This window comes from Dasypus novemcinctus, chromosome 7 (genome assembly GCF_030445035.2).
Source record: "Dasypus novemcinctus isolate mDasNov1 chromosome 7, mDasNov1.1.hap2, whole genome shotgun sequence".
In the NCBI taxonomy this organism is placed as follows: Eukaryota; Metazoa; Chordata; class Mammalia; order Cingulata; family Dasypodidae; genus Dasypus; species Dasypus novemcinctus.
In genome coordinates, this window is record NC_080679.1 from 82930764 (window position 1) to 82943957 (window position 13194).

A 13194-nucleotide genomic window follows, 5' to 3' on the forward strand; every position below is an offset into this window, starting at 1 on the left:
CACTTTTCCAAATCAGTGAAGAAGCGGCCATAAGGACCTTTATTAATTAGTAAGCTATTTTCAATGAATAAGGTGCTTTATAACCTTTGACCTTTATTTCTTCTTATGTACTAAACGGCCTTTATATTTACACATTATTTTATCACAATGTAAAGGGGAGCCACTGACTATTATCGCAGCTCATGTGAAAGACAGGGAGATGCTGGGAGGGGAACAAATTGGGCCAGCTCAATTTACCCCTGAGGATTCCCTGTTTTGCCACTTCATTAAGTGTTTAGGACTCCACCTCTCTATTTTTGGGCTCACATTTATCCTAGGGCATTGTCAACTGAGAGTAAGTCATACAGGAACCAAGGAAAATGTAGAGAAATTGATAGGCATCATTCTTTCAGGGAATGTACCAAACAAGATGCTAGTGGTGGAATAAAATGTTCAGGAGAAGCGGAAGGCAGTTACAGCTAACTAATCTCCCAGGGGCAAGGCATGCTCATTTGGATAAAAGCTAAGACTTCCCAGTGTTGACTCTTTTCCGATGAGGTCACTAGCAGAGCCATATCTTGCTGACACACACTAGGGGCAAGAATATAATTTCAAGGTTGTTCATGGTTCCGTCTGCTTAGAGACAACTACTGCCCTCTGCTCCCTTCTCCTTATCCCCTACTCATATGCACATGAGGTTCCTTCTCTCTCCTTGGCTGTCCCCAGTGGACAATCTCTCCCTGGCCTGGAGTCAAGCCTTGCTTTCCTTTGTTTCTATTTAAGATATTTTGTTGATTCTCCAAATTCTCCTTCCCTGGCTTTTAGCCAAAGCATTTTGTTCTCTTTCTTAGACTCAATCTAAAAAAAAAAACAACAACAAACAAACAAACAACAACAATAAAAACCTTCTAGGTTCAGCTTTTTAAAAAATAATAATAAACCATGATGTTCATCACAACCAAATGTCTAGGGAAGCAGATGTAGCTCAGGCAACTGGGCTCCCACCTACCACATGGGAGGCCACTGGTTTGGATCCCGGTGCCTCCTAAAGAAGAAAGTGAGCTGGTGTGATGGGCAGGTGTGGCGAGCTGATGCAGCAAGATGATGAAGGGAGGAAAAACATAAGGAGAGACAAAGCAGGGAGCAGAGGTGGCTCAAGTAATTAGAGGTCCTGGGTTTGGCTCCCTGTGCCTCCTAAAGAAACAAAGAATATGAACAGACTCAGCAAGTGAAAAAAACAAGGGTATGGGGAGAAATAAATAAAATAAATCTTTTAAAAAAACAACCCAAATGTCTATGCAAAAAGAACAAAAAAAAAAGCCTTTTTTTTATTCAAAGTAAGGTAGAACTTAAACTCCAAACCTTTCCAGTTTAGCAAGGTAAGAGAAGAAAAACAACAGCTGGGTCCATATTAAAATAACAGGAATGTTCATCTCCTGTCACAAATCAAAGAATATTACTAAAGAATCAGAAAAGTAAAAATTGTGCTTGACAAAGAATTCCTAAATTATGCTGGCTTCCCTGCATCAATCATTTCTCTCCTTCTTTCATGTACATGGGCCCAGCCCATCCTGGACTTCCATCTGTTATCATGAGAATATGACCATCTGGAGTCAATACAGATTCTCATCCTTCCACATACAAGTTCTTTTGAAAATTTTTAAAAAATATAATACAACAGAGGAGTCTTCATTAAATTCCTTGGGTGGTTCTGTCTGATTTCCATTAAGGATCCATTACAACTCAGAGCAAGCTTCCATGATGCCAGGGTGAAAGTGCTGCCTTAGGGGTCTGTATCAGTTTCCTATGGCTGCTGTAACAAATTAAAGCAACAACAACACACATTTACTATCTTAAATCTTTAGTGTTCTGGAGGTCAGAAGTCCAAAATGGGTCTTAATGGCTAAAAATTAAGGTATCAGCAAAGCTGCTTTTCTTCTGGAAGCTCTAGGGGAGATTGTTCCTTGCCTTTTCCTGAGTTTAGAGGCTGCCTGCATTCCCTCTCTGTCATCATCACATCTCCTTCCCTGAATCACCTGTCTCCCTCTTTCCCTTATAAAGATCATTGCGATTACGTTGGGCCCACTGAGATCATCTAGGATAATCCCTCCATCTCAAGATCCTTAACTTTATCACATCTGGAAAGCTCCGTTTGCCATCTAAGGTAGCATATTCACAATTTCGGGGGATTAGAATGTAGAGGTCTTTGGGGGGCCATTATTTTGCCTACTACAGGGTATGATATTGCCAGAGCCTAGTGCCTGGATATCAGAGAGCCCAGAACACAGTCCATAGTTAGGAAATCCAATCAGGACAGCTGGTATCTGGGTTTGACCTTGGGATTATTTGACTGTCGCACCCAATTCTGACCCTGAACTACAGAGTATTATGATGAAGAGAACTGACTAACCTGCATTGTCTTCTCTGCCATTAAAGAGCCCTGAGACCTTGGGCAAATTTCTCAACCTCTCTGAGCCTTAGGTTTAGTCTGTCTTATATAGAGTTGTCTTAAACAAACTGAAACAGAAACTTGCATACACAAGTGCTGTTAGGGGTAAAATTGGTATCAGGGTGAGGGAAGCAAGATTGGACTGGGAAGAGATCACAATAAAAGCTTCGGGGAATTCTGGAGCATTTACCTTAAGGAGAAAATTCTATGAGACATTAAAATATTTAGTAATCAAGATGAATAATATTTTAATGCAATCTTTTAAAAATCAAAATTGATGCAAAAATCCTGATGAACAAAATATTGAAAATTCTAAATAAAGACCGTCAGTATTAAGTGCTGTGCGGAACCATATTGGAGCCTTAGGCAAAAGGGAAAATCAGTCATCCTGATCCTTTTTTTAATTAAAATGTTGGCATTTTGATCATCATGGAATTTTTTTTTTTCTTTTTAAAAACACTGTGTTAAAATGCTATTTACCATGATCACTTTTTTTTTTTTTTTTGGTGCCCACCTGAAGTTTGCATGCAGGTCCCACTCATCACGTCCATCATCCTAATCTCTGCCCTACAATCAGTGCAGGCTGACTGACTTCCACATGAGGGGATATATAACCTTGGGCCTAAAAAGGAGCTCAGCTGTGAGCCATCAGTAGCCTACACTCCTAGCATCTGGGGGAATGAGTGCCTTGTTCTTGACTAGGGGGATAGGGACCTACTGTACCAACCTCTGAGGAGAATGATACTTACCTATAATGAAATTATTTTCTCATCTAATTATTCACTCATTGGGATGGAAAGATCATCAAGAAGCACTTAGAGTCTAAAGCTAATTATCAGGTGTTAGTGAATGTAGTCACAGCCAAGCCTAGTCTTGAATTCTTCCTTTTATCTTTCTGACAGCCAAAACATCTGAGCAAAAGGCCCAGACAATTAACTCAGACCTGAGACGGCCATCTATGAAAATGAAATACATGCACTCTGGGTAGACCTGCCTGTAAGCAAAATTTCCATAGATAGTGAATTCAGAACGACAGTGAAGTGCTATTATAGCAGTGATGACATGTTAATAAATACCAATGTGGGAAGTCTTCCTCCTCCAGTGACTTCAGCCTGGCCCACTTGCCTTGCCTTTGCAAACTTACTCAGAAGCCTCCTACCTACAGCCTTTTGGCATCAAAGATTACCCTGTGGTGAAATCCCTCCCCCAGCCAATTTACTTGGAAGTGAGAGTTTTAATCAGGAATGATCCCAACATCAAGCTGGTCTTAGGTGATTGTTGGGCATCAGCTACAAATGGATCCATCCTCTCTCCGCCAGTGGAATATTGTTGTGAATGGCTGGTTGTGAATATCACCTGGACCACTATCTGGTTGACACCTCTGACCCATCTTGATCACTATCAATAGTTTGAAGTAAGACCTTTGTCCTTGTCTCAGGGTCCCAAGTGCTCTCTGACCTGGTCTACTTCCACTGCAGCATCTTAATCTGCAAGTGACTCACTCCTGACTCCTCACTATGTTCTGGGACTTACCATGTGTCATCTAGGACACGGTGAGCCACAGGACCTCTGAAGAGGGGGAAACAAGAGGAAAGCCTGCTCAGAACCATCTTCTTGTCAGATAACTCCACATTCAGAGGACTTGAGGACTCTAAAGGCCCCGGGACTGCTGAAGACGCAGCTTTTAAAACAACCGTTGCTGTGGCTGCCTTAGCAGGGGTCAAGGCAACTCTAGTCCTCTTCAGTTACTATTGCAAGAAAAGAGCTATGCTTTGGTCTATGGCTTGTTAAGTTTGGTTATAAGAGCCAAGTGAATAAGTCAAAGTGAAGCTTCATTCTATCCCATGACCTCTCTAGACCCTAAACCCCAGACAGCCTTCTCATGCCCTCGATCATAACCAAGTTGGTAGAATGGCATAAATATTTCATTTGCTACAGAAAAAAAAAAAAAAAAAAATCAAAGTGCAAGCCCTCTACCAAATGTGGGTTAGTGAATGCCCTGGATGCACCTAGCTTATAAGCACCATGTTCTAGACGCTTGTTAAACTGGGGTTAAGAAAAAAATTACAAGTTCTTTGTTTTCATTCAAAGATCAGTGATTCTCAAAAGGGAGGGTGTTTACAACCCATAGCAAGACCAGCAATTCTCAAAAGGAGAAGGGGTTTGCAACCTGATGTGGATTGAATTGTGTAATCTAGTTTAGACGTGTTCTTGGTGTTGGTCTGCATTTTGGTGGTTGTGGACCCATCGTAAATAAGATCTCATCAAGTTGTTATTTCAGTTAATGTGTGACCCAACTAAATCAGGTTGGGCTTTAATCCAATTACTGGAGTCCTTTATAAACAGAGTGAAGGTCAGAGAAAAGTCAAGGGAGCAGCCAGGAGCTGGAAGTCAATGAAACCAGGAAGAGAAAATATACATGCCATGTAACAGAAAAGTCAAGGACCAAGGATCACCAGTAGCAAGCCCCAGAATGCTACAGTCTTTGGAGAGAAAGCATTCTCTTGCTGATGCCTCAGTTTTGGACTTCTCCTAGCCTCAAAATCACAAGCGGAGAAATTTTTGTCCTACCACTGGAGAGAGATTCTAACAAGTAACAGTTTAACGTCATCCGCTACAAAAGATTTCATGGTTGATTTAGTGAGTCACTGTTACTGAGGGGAGAATAAAATTTACATCAGGTGTATTGAGATATAAAAGGGCAAGAACTACTTTTATAAGATGAAATTGCTGACACAAATGCACATGAAACAAAACAGTGGCAAGGCAATGCACACTTAACTGACACACACAGTGACGTTTTGCCTCATGAAAAATAGAATAGCAGGTTTTTCATGAGCCAAATTTCAATAACACCAATTGAATGGTATTTAAAGAGTGCATCATTTGTAGAAACTACCTTTTTGCAGGATCATTGGAGAGTTTTAACTTTCATATACTAGCTAAAGGGAAAAGATGGTACTTTATTATATTTCAATAAACCCTCTCCACATTGGGAATTGAACACTGTTGATACTCCCTTTTGCTTCTTGGCTTGATACCAGTTCTCTAGCTTTCTTTTTCTTCTTTTTTAAAATAACTACAGGATTCTTACTAATGCAAATCCGACATGGATCCCCATGAAAAAGCAACAGAATTCCTTGACACTGTGTATTATTTAGTTAATATACCTCAACAAAGAAACAGTTTCTTTTTCTAATTTAGCAGATCATTTAGCAAAGTGCATGCTCTAAAATGATTTCTAAAATGAAAATAATTTTTCATCTGTGAGCTTATCACATTTCCCTTGGAAATTTTTCTTTGTAATGTTAATATCTTCTATGGTAGGGTGGTGACATTTTATTTTCATTTTTTTCTCTGATTGCCTTTTAAATGCAAGTCACTTCTCTTTCCTCGTGATAATCATTTCTTGCACCATCTGAAAGGACTTTGTTTTTTGTGTTTTTTTTCTTCTCTCTGTAATCCTAGTTGATTATACAGTATCTTCATTGTTTCTCAGTGCATAAGTCTTCAAGGTTTCAGCTGCTATGCCCAAATCATGAAGAGCCTCAGTCGTGGCTGCTGAAGAAACCTCGGATATTTCGGCTGCTGCGTTGAACACCTTATTTACTGCTTTATTACAAAGCTGCTGGATAGCTGTGCATTTAGACGGCCTGATGGACCTGACACTTCAGAGTAACTTATTTAGAATGCCAAAGATTTCTTTTCCTCTCTGTTATTAAGAGGGAAAAAAGAAAATATAAAATAGATCAACTGAAGAGTCTGACTGACTGTTATCTTTTTTGTATTTTCTCCTTTCCCTCCTAGATTTAAACAAAGGTAGTGAATAACTCAATGCCCACTCACATGTATTTTTTTCACATGTTATTTTTTTAAAAAGCAACTCTTCCTATATATCAAGCAGGAGAAAATATCAATATTTTCATAAAGCTAAGAAGAATCTACTTTTTAGTCCTAGAATATTAAAGGGAAGGTGCAGGTAAGTGAATCTTGCAAGTCTACTATTAATTCAGAGATAAATTACAAATAAATTGTTGTAACATGGATTAATTGTTGACCTTTCAGATAGAGAGTGTAATGGGATGTTGTTAAAATTCATATATTGTAGATGTTTTAATTATTGTTGTGTTATGTTTTAATCAAATTGTTAGATTGAAAATTACATAAAATTTGTATTTGCTGTTATTTCTTCTAATTTATATGTGTATATATGCCAGAAGAAAATTGTATATATATTCCTTTTTAGAGTTGCCATTATTAAAAAGAAAAGTTTTTATGGTATCACAGAATACATCAAGAATGGATTCCTTTACTTCTGCCACTAACAGAAAACTGATTTGCTTATTTTCAATAATTGTTTTTTCATTGGAAATTGTCCCTGTCAGTTGTTGGTGATCTTGGTCTGTGTGATCATGCTCAGGAATATTGCTAAGCACTTTGTCATGTTTTAAGGAATGTGGGTCTTTCTTTGGTGATCCGTTATGTATAGATTTGTGATACAATCATATTTATGGCTTGAGGAATATAATGAAGATACTAGGTTTACACAGAAATATTGTCTCAGTTTGACTTCAGTGCTGACTGCATAGCATTATTTACTAATGTTAAAGAAATGAAAGTAAGAATTAGGGGCTAAATTTTCTAAACTTTTCATTCCTTTAAGGAAGATAACCTGTAAATCTCTGAAAGGATTCTCCATGATTACTGGTTTAAGATGTTACTGAATTGGTGTGTGCTGTAGGAACCTAGCTAACATATCATTGCCCATGCTTCTCTCTCTCTCTCTCTCTTTCTCTCTCTCTTTCTCTTTCCATTCTTATATGTCTTTTTTTTTTTTAAGATTTATTTCTTATGTCTTTCTCTCCCCTTCCCTACCCCACCCCTCCAGTTGTCTGCTCTCTGTGTCCATTCGCTGTGTGTTCTTCTGTGACTGCTTCTTTCCTTATCAGTGGCACCGGGAATCTGTGTTTCTTTTTGTTGCATTATCTTGTTGTGTCAGCTCTCTATGTGTACAGCGCCATTCTTGGGCAGGCTGCACTTTCTTTCGTGCTGGGTGGCTCTCCTTACGGGACGCACTCCTTGAGCATGGGGCTCCCCTATGCGGGAGACACCCCTGCGCGGCACTCCTTGCACGCATCAGCACTGCGCATGGGCCAGTTCCACATGAGTGAAGGAGGTCCGGGGTTTGAAACGCAGACCTCCTGTGTGGTAGGGGGATGCCCTATCCATTGGACCAAGTCCACTTCCCGGCCCATGCTTTTTTTTTTTATTTTTTATTTTTATTTTTTTTATTTTTTAAAAAATATTACATTAAAAAAATATGAGGTCCCATTCAACCCCACTGCCCCCACCCCCCACTGCCCCCACAGCAACACTCTCTCCCACCATCACGACACATCCACTGTACCTGGCAAGCACATCTCTGAGCATCACTGCACCCCATAGTCAACGGTCCACATCATAGCCCACACTCTCCCACGCTCCATCCAGTGGGCCTGGGGGGATCCACAATGTCCCGTAATTGTCCGTGAAGCACCACCCAGGACAACTCCATGTCCCGAAAATGCCTCCCCATCTCATCTCTTCCTCCCATTCCCCCCACCCAGCAGCCACCATGGCCACCCTTCCCACACCAATGCCACATTTTCTCTGTGGACATTGGATTGGTTGTGTCCATTGCACATCTGTGTCAAGTGGGGGCTTAGATACTGGATGCACTCCTCCTGCTTTCAGTTGTAGACACTCTAGGCTCCATGGTGTGGTGGTTGACCTTCTTCAACTCCATGTTAGCTGAGTGGGGTAAGTCCAATAAATCAGAGTGTAGGAGCTGAAGTCTGTTGAGGCTCTGGGCCTGGGTATCATATTGTCAGTCCAGAGATTCAAATCCCCTAAATATATCTTAAACCCGAGCACCAACTACAATTCCAGTAAAGTAGCATGCAAGTCTTGTGAAAAGAGATCCCCTCTGAGTCCAGTTCCATCACGCAGAAACACCAGCTCCAAAGAAGGGCCATCTGACATGGCAGTGAACCCCATCTGCCATGACCATAGAACCCGTGGGTCTCTTTATCCCTCAAAAGAACCAATACCTGGGGTTGTATCTACTTTATCTGTCTCTTAGACTCTGCTCAGTTGTACATAACGGCATTTCTTCTGACAACCTCCAGACTCTTTTTTAGAGACTCGTAGCCATATAAACTCATTTCTCCTTTCCATTTCCCCCTTACATTAGGTCAAACAGCATTTTGAAGTCATGTTATTATATGTAGACAGGGATATTCTGCTGATCCGCATTGAACCTTTAATTCAAGGTCATTTTCTAGTTGCATCTTCAGCTGGTATGTGGTAGTGATCCCTCGGTGCCAGGGAGGCTCATCCCCAGGTGTCATGTCCCATGCTGGGGGGAATGCACTGCATCTACATGCTGAGTTTGGCTTCGAGAGTGGCCACGTTTGAGTAACATGAAGGCTGTCAGGAGGAAACTCCCAGGCACAATGCTACTCTAGGCCTTGTTCTTATTGCAGGTGTATAGGCTCACAAGCATAGCCATTAGTATCAGGAGCCCACTGTTGGGCCCTCATTCCTTCCTGGTTCTTACCGTTGCACCTGGGGGACTGCCGCTGCTTCCCCAGGGACCACGACAGAGACCCCCTGGCCAGGAACCCAGTACCCCCCCAGCTGTTGTTTTTAATTGTTTCCACTATGAGTATATCTAAACATTACCATATACCCTGGACATATGCCCTGTATAACTCCCTGTCAACCATATATAGCCCGTTAATAGCATCCTATATCAGTATTCCTCCGCCACCATTGTTGAACCACTCTGTGATCCAAAATTTCCTGTAAAGTGAATCCCAACATAATGTCAGTTTCCCTTACTAGTAAAATGGAATATAACAATGAGTTTAAAGGTTAGCTCTAGAGTACATATTGATTTAGAAAAATTTCTACATCCTATCTTTTTCTTTTCTTTTTTTTTCTAATTATTGAGCTTCTCTTCACAAGAGTCTTAGATCACAATAATTCATATATGCAATATACAGTACTCCCACAGATCCACCATAAAACCTTTTCCCTTCCACAGCGATAATCTTTTAACTTATTCATATCATATTTACTGAAACTGATGTACAGATTCCGAAACAATAGCTTTCAAACAAGGTGACATCTGTGCTTACACAATGTGGTCCATACTTTAGGATGCTTTTTAGACTCTTTAAATATGAACCCTCTGACTGTGCTTGTATATAAGAAAGTAATTCACGTTGGCAATCAGTTGTTCTCTCATTGTTCTACTGATCATTGGATTGAATTGGCAGAGCATCACATGGCACAGAGCCGTGCTGAACAACCCTCTTTGAACTCTAACAATTACACTTCTGCAAAGAGGGATGGTGGCTGATGCTTAAGGGAGATTCTAAGTTTGGGCAATTTAAACCAATTCAGAAAGGGTTTTGCCACAGAGCTTGTGTTACCAGGCTGGATAGTCAGATATATATGATTTCGTAGTAACCAAGTATGATCAAGTGATTAATATTATTTTGTTATTTAAAATAAGGGGAAAAAAGTGTTTAGCAGTCATGGATATTGTAAGGATTAAGAGAAGAGAAATGGTGCCATGCTGTTTAGAGTACTGACTGTGCATGGGGCGATGTACTTGGTGTTTGAAAGGCTTATGTTTGCAGGTTGCAGTTTAGAGAGTGTTGGTAATGCTAATAGCCCAATGGTAGGGGACTTTTCCCATGAAAAGCTGGTTGTCATAGTTTTATTATAATACCTCTGCTGAGCATGTAACATAGCCTCATTCATGTACCTGGAGTAGTATTCTAATGTAAAAAAAAGCCTGGGCAGTCCAGAGATTCAGTTCTCCTGAGTGAACACCAACCCCAACACCAACCACAGGTTCAGTAAAAGTGACAGAAGAGACATGTATAGGAAGGTCACATCTGAGTCCAACTCAGTCACACTCAGGGAACACAAACTCCAAAGTAGGGCCAACTGACATGGCACTCAAATCCATAGCCATCTGCCATGACCATAGAATCTGTGTGTCTCTGTAGCCCCAGGAGAGCCAGTTCTTGGGGTTGTATCGACTTTGGCTGTCTCTGGGACCCTGCTGAGGCGTGCATAAGTATGACCCTCTGATGACCTTCTGATTCTTTTTTGGAGCCTCACAGCCATATAAACTCATTTGTCCTTTCCATTTCCCCCTTTTATTCAAGGTAAAAAAGCAGTTTTAAACACCTGATCCTACACATAGGCTGAGATATTCTGCTGGTCTGAGTTGACCTTTTTATTCAAGGTCTTTTACTTGTTACATCACCAGCTGGTGCTCGGTAGTAATCCCGTGGTTCCAGAGAGGCTCATCCCTGGGAGACATTTCTTGCACTAGGGGGAAGGTAATGCATTTAAATGCTGAGTTTGGCTTAGAGAGTGGCCACATTTGAGCAGCATTGAGGGTCTCAGGAGGTAACTCTTAGGCACCCTGCAGCTCTAGGCCTAGTTCATATTTCAGGTGCACATGCTCATAAGCATAGTCATCTGTATCAAGGGCTCACTATTGGACCATCCTTCTTTGTTGGTCTTTGCCATTGCACTTGGGGGAATGTTGCTGTTCCATTGGGGAATGTTAGCCTTAGCAGACTCGCAACTCCTACCTTCTGGTTCATTGGATTTACCCCAGCCAGCCAACAGGGAGGTGAAGAAGGTCAACCACCACACCAGGGAGCCAAGAGTGCATACAACTGCAAACAGGAGAATTGCATCCATCATCCATGTGGAATCTAAGCCCCTCTCAATATAGAGGTGGAGTGAACATAACCATCCCAGGGTGCACAGAATGGAAGAATAGAGTATGAATTAGAGTGAACTTACTGATACTCTATTATGGAACTATTGTGATTAGTAATGGAAGAAACTGTAGCAATGATGTGAAGAAAGTGGTCATGGTAGCTGTTGAGGGTAGGGAGAGGAAAGAAGAGATATGATGTGGGGGCATTTTCAAGACTTGGTGTTGTCCTTGATGGTACTGCAGGGATACAGATGCTGGGCATTGTATGTCCTGTCATGGCCCACTGGGTGGGCTGGGGGAGAGTATAAGCTACAATGTAAATCATTACCCATGTGGAGCAGCAGTGTTTCAAAGTGCATTCACCAAATGCAATGAGTGTCCCATGATGATGAAAGAGGTTGTCGATGTGGGAGGAGTGTGATGAGGGGGCTGGGGGTATATGGGGACCTCTTATTTATACATTTTTTCTAATGTAACATTTTTGAAAAAATAGAGAGAAAAAAAAAGCCTGGGAAGTTTTATTCATACCTCCTTGGATATGGTAATGCTTATACCTTCTGATGCTAAATTTTGCTGTCACCTAACTAAAACTAAATCAGATTCAGATTTTGTTAGCCTCTGAAAGTTTTGGAGTTAAAAGAAGAGAGATAAGAAAAAAATGACTTTGAACTCATTAATAAAATTCAGGAGTTTTAAAATGAAATATTTATTACTAAATAGTTATCACCAGTATAGTGAAATAAATTAAGACCTTCATATGGGACTGGTGTATCTAAAAGAAGATGGGAAAATCCTTATGAACACTTTGGGAGTTTGATTTTAAATAATTTTGAAGAGAAAGGATCCCCAACTCTGGGCAACCACTACGATTTTAGAATTTCCCTGGCATATTTGAGTTGGTGCACAAACTCTGAAGTGAGGAGAGAATAACTTCTCAACCTGGTTGTTACAAAGCCCATGCACTTTTTTTAATAGGAGAAGATGTATGGTAGGCATGACGATGGCCAAGGAAGGGTAGAACAAATTTTAAAAATCATAGCAGAAAAAAGTGAGAAAAGACAGAGAGGCAGGACACCAGTAAAGGGCAGATGGGCTGTGGATTTCAGGACTATTTCTACGATGCCAAGCCTTCACACTCCAATGGCCTTTACAAGCATTACTGTTTTATGTTAGAGTAAATATTTAGTTGAAATTCAGAAATTCTATGCCTAGAGGTTTAAATTTCTGTTCACTGTACAGATTAGAAAATTCTACTGAAAGTAGTTAGATTAAAAATTGGGGAAATGAAAATGAGGTAGTCATTAGGTTAAGTGATGAATTCATTATATAAAAACTTCATTTATTCCCCCAAAATATAGATAATGTAATTTTTATTCACCTTATTTTTTCTTCTCCTTTCATCTAACTTATACTTATCAAAATAGAGAAAAACAGCAAAAATATTTTCAGCCAAATCATAACATTTATTGTGGTGTGAATTCATAGCCAAGGAAAATAACTGTAGTTAGGGCAAGGACACATATTGTATATTTTGTTTTGTTTGTTTATTTTATTTGTTTATTCATCCATTCATTCATATATAATTTATTCCTAAGTGAGTTCTAAAATTATATTCTGGACCCATGTTTAAACAACGTAAAATGTGCATGGTTGTTTGGAAAGTGAATAGATCAGCTATTCCTAGCAATGTCTTCCTTGTGAAATCAGATTGACCAAGATATGAAACAGTTCCACTGGAGTGTTTGCTTTGTTAAGCTAGATGTCCATATGGACCCATGTGTGCAGGTCCCACAACCCTTGGCTGGGCAATGTATGAGAGGAAAGACTCTTCCAGCTGTTTGTACCTAGAGTAGTGACCTACCACAAGATTGCACAGCTCGAATGGAATGATTTCGTCACACTCTCTTCCAATAAGACAAGACTAATGCACAAATCATAATACCTTGCCAAAATATTTATCATTGCGTTTTTT

The 13194-nt window shown here is 40.3% G+C and overlaps 1 protein-coding gene across 5 annotated transcripts in view; it reads left to right on the forward strand.

Annotated features, from left to right (window-relative positions):
• Nucleotides 1-5814: 5814 nt before the first annotated feature.
• Nucleotides 5815-13194, forward strand: part of GALNT3 (polypeptide N-acetylgalactosaminyltransferase 3) — a 113293-nt gene continuing 105913 nt past the window's right edge. For 2 of the 5 annotated variants that reach the window (XM_058300712.2, XM_058300715.2), the window contains exon 1: nt 5962-6407. The gene's annotated coding sequence lies outside the window, so the exon portion shown is untranslated. Of the gene's footprint in view, nt 6408-13194 lie in introns of all 5 variants that reach the window. The other 3 variants (XM_058300713.2, XM_058300716.2, XM_058300717.2) reach the window with 3 other exon arrangements.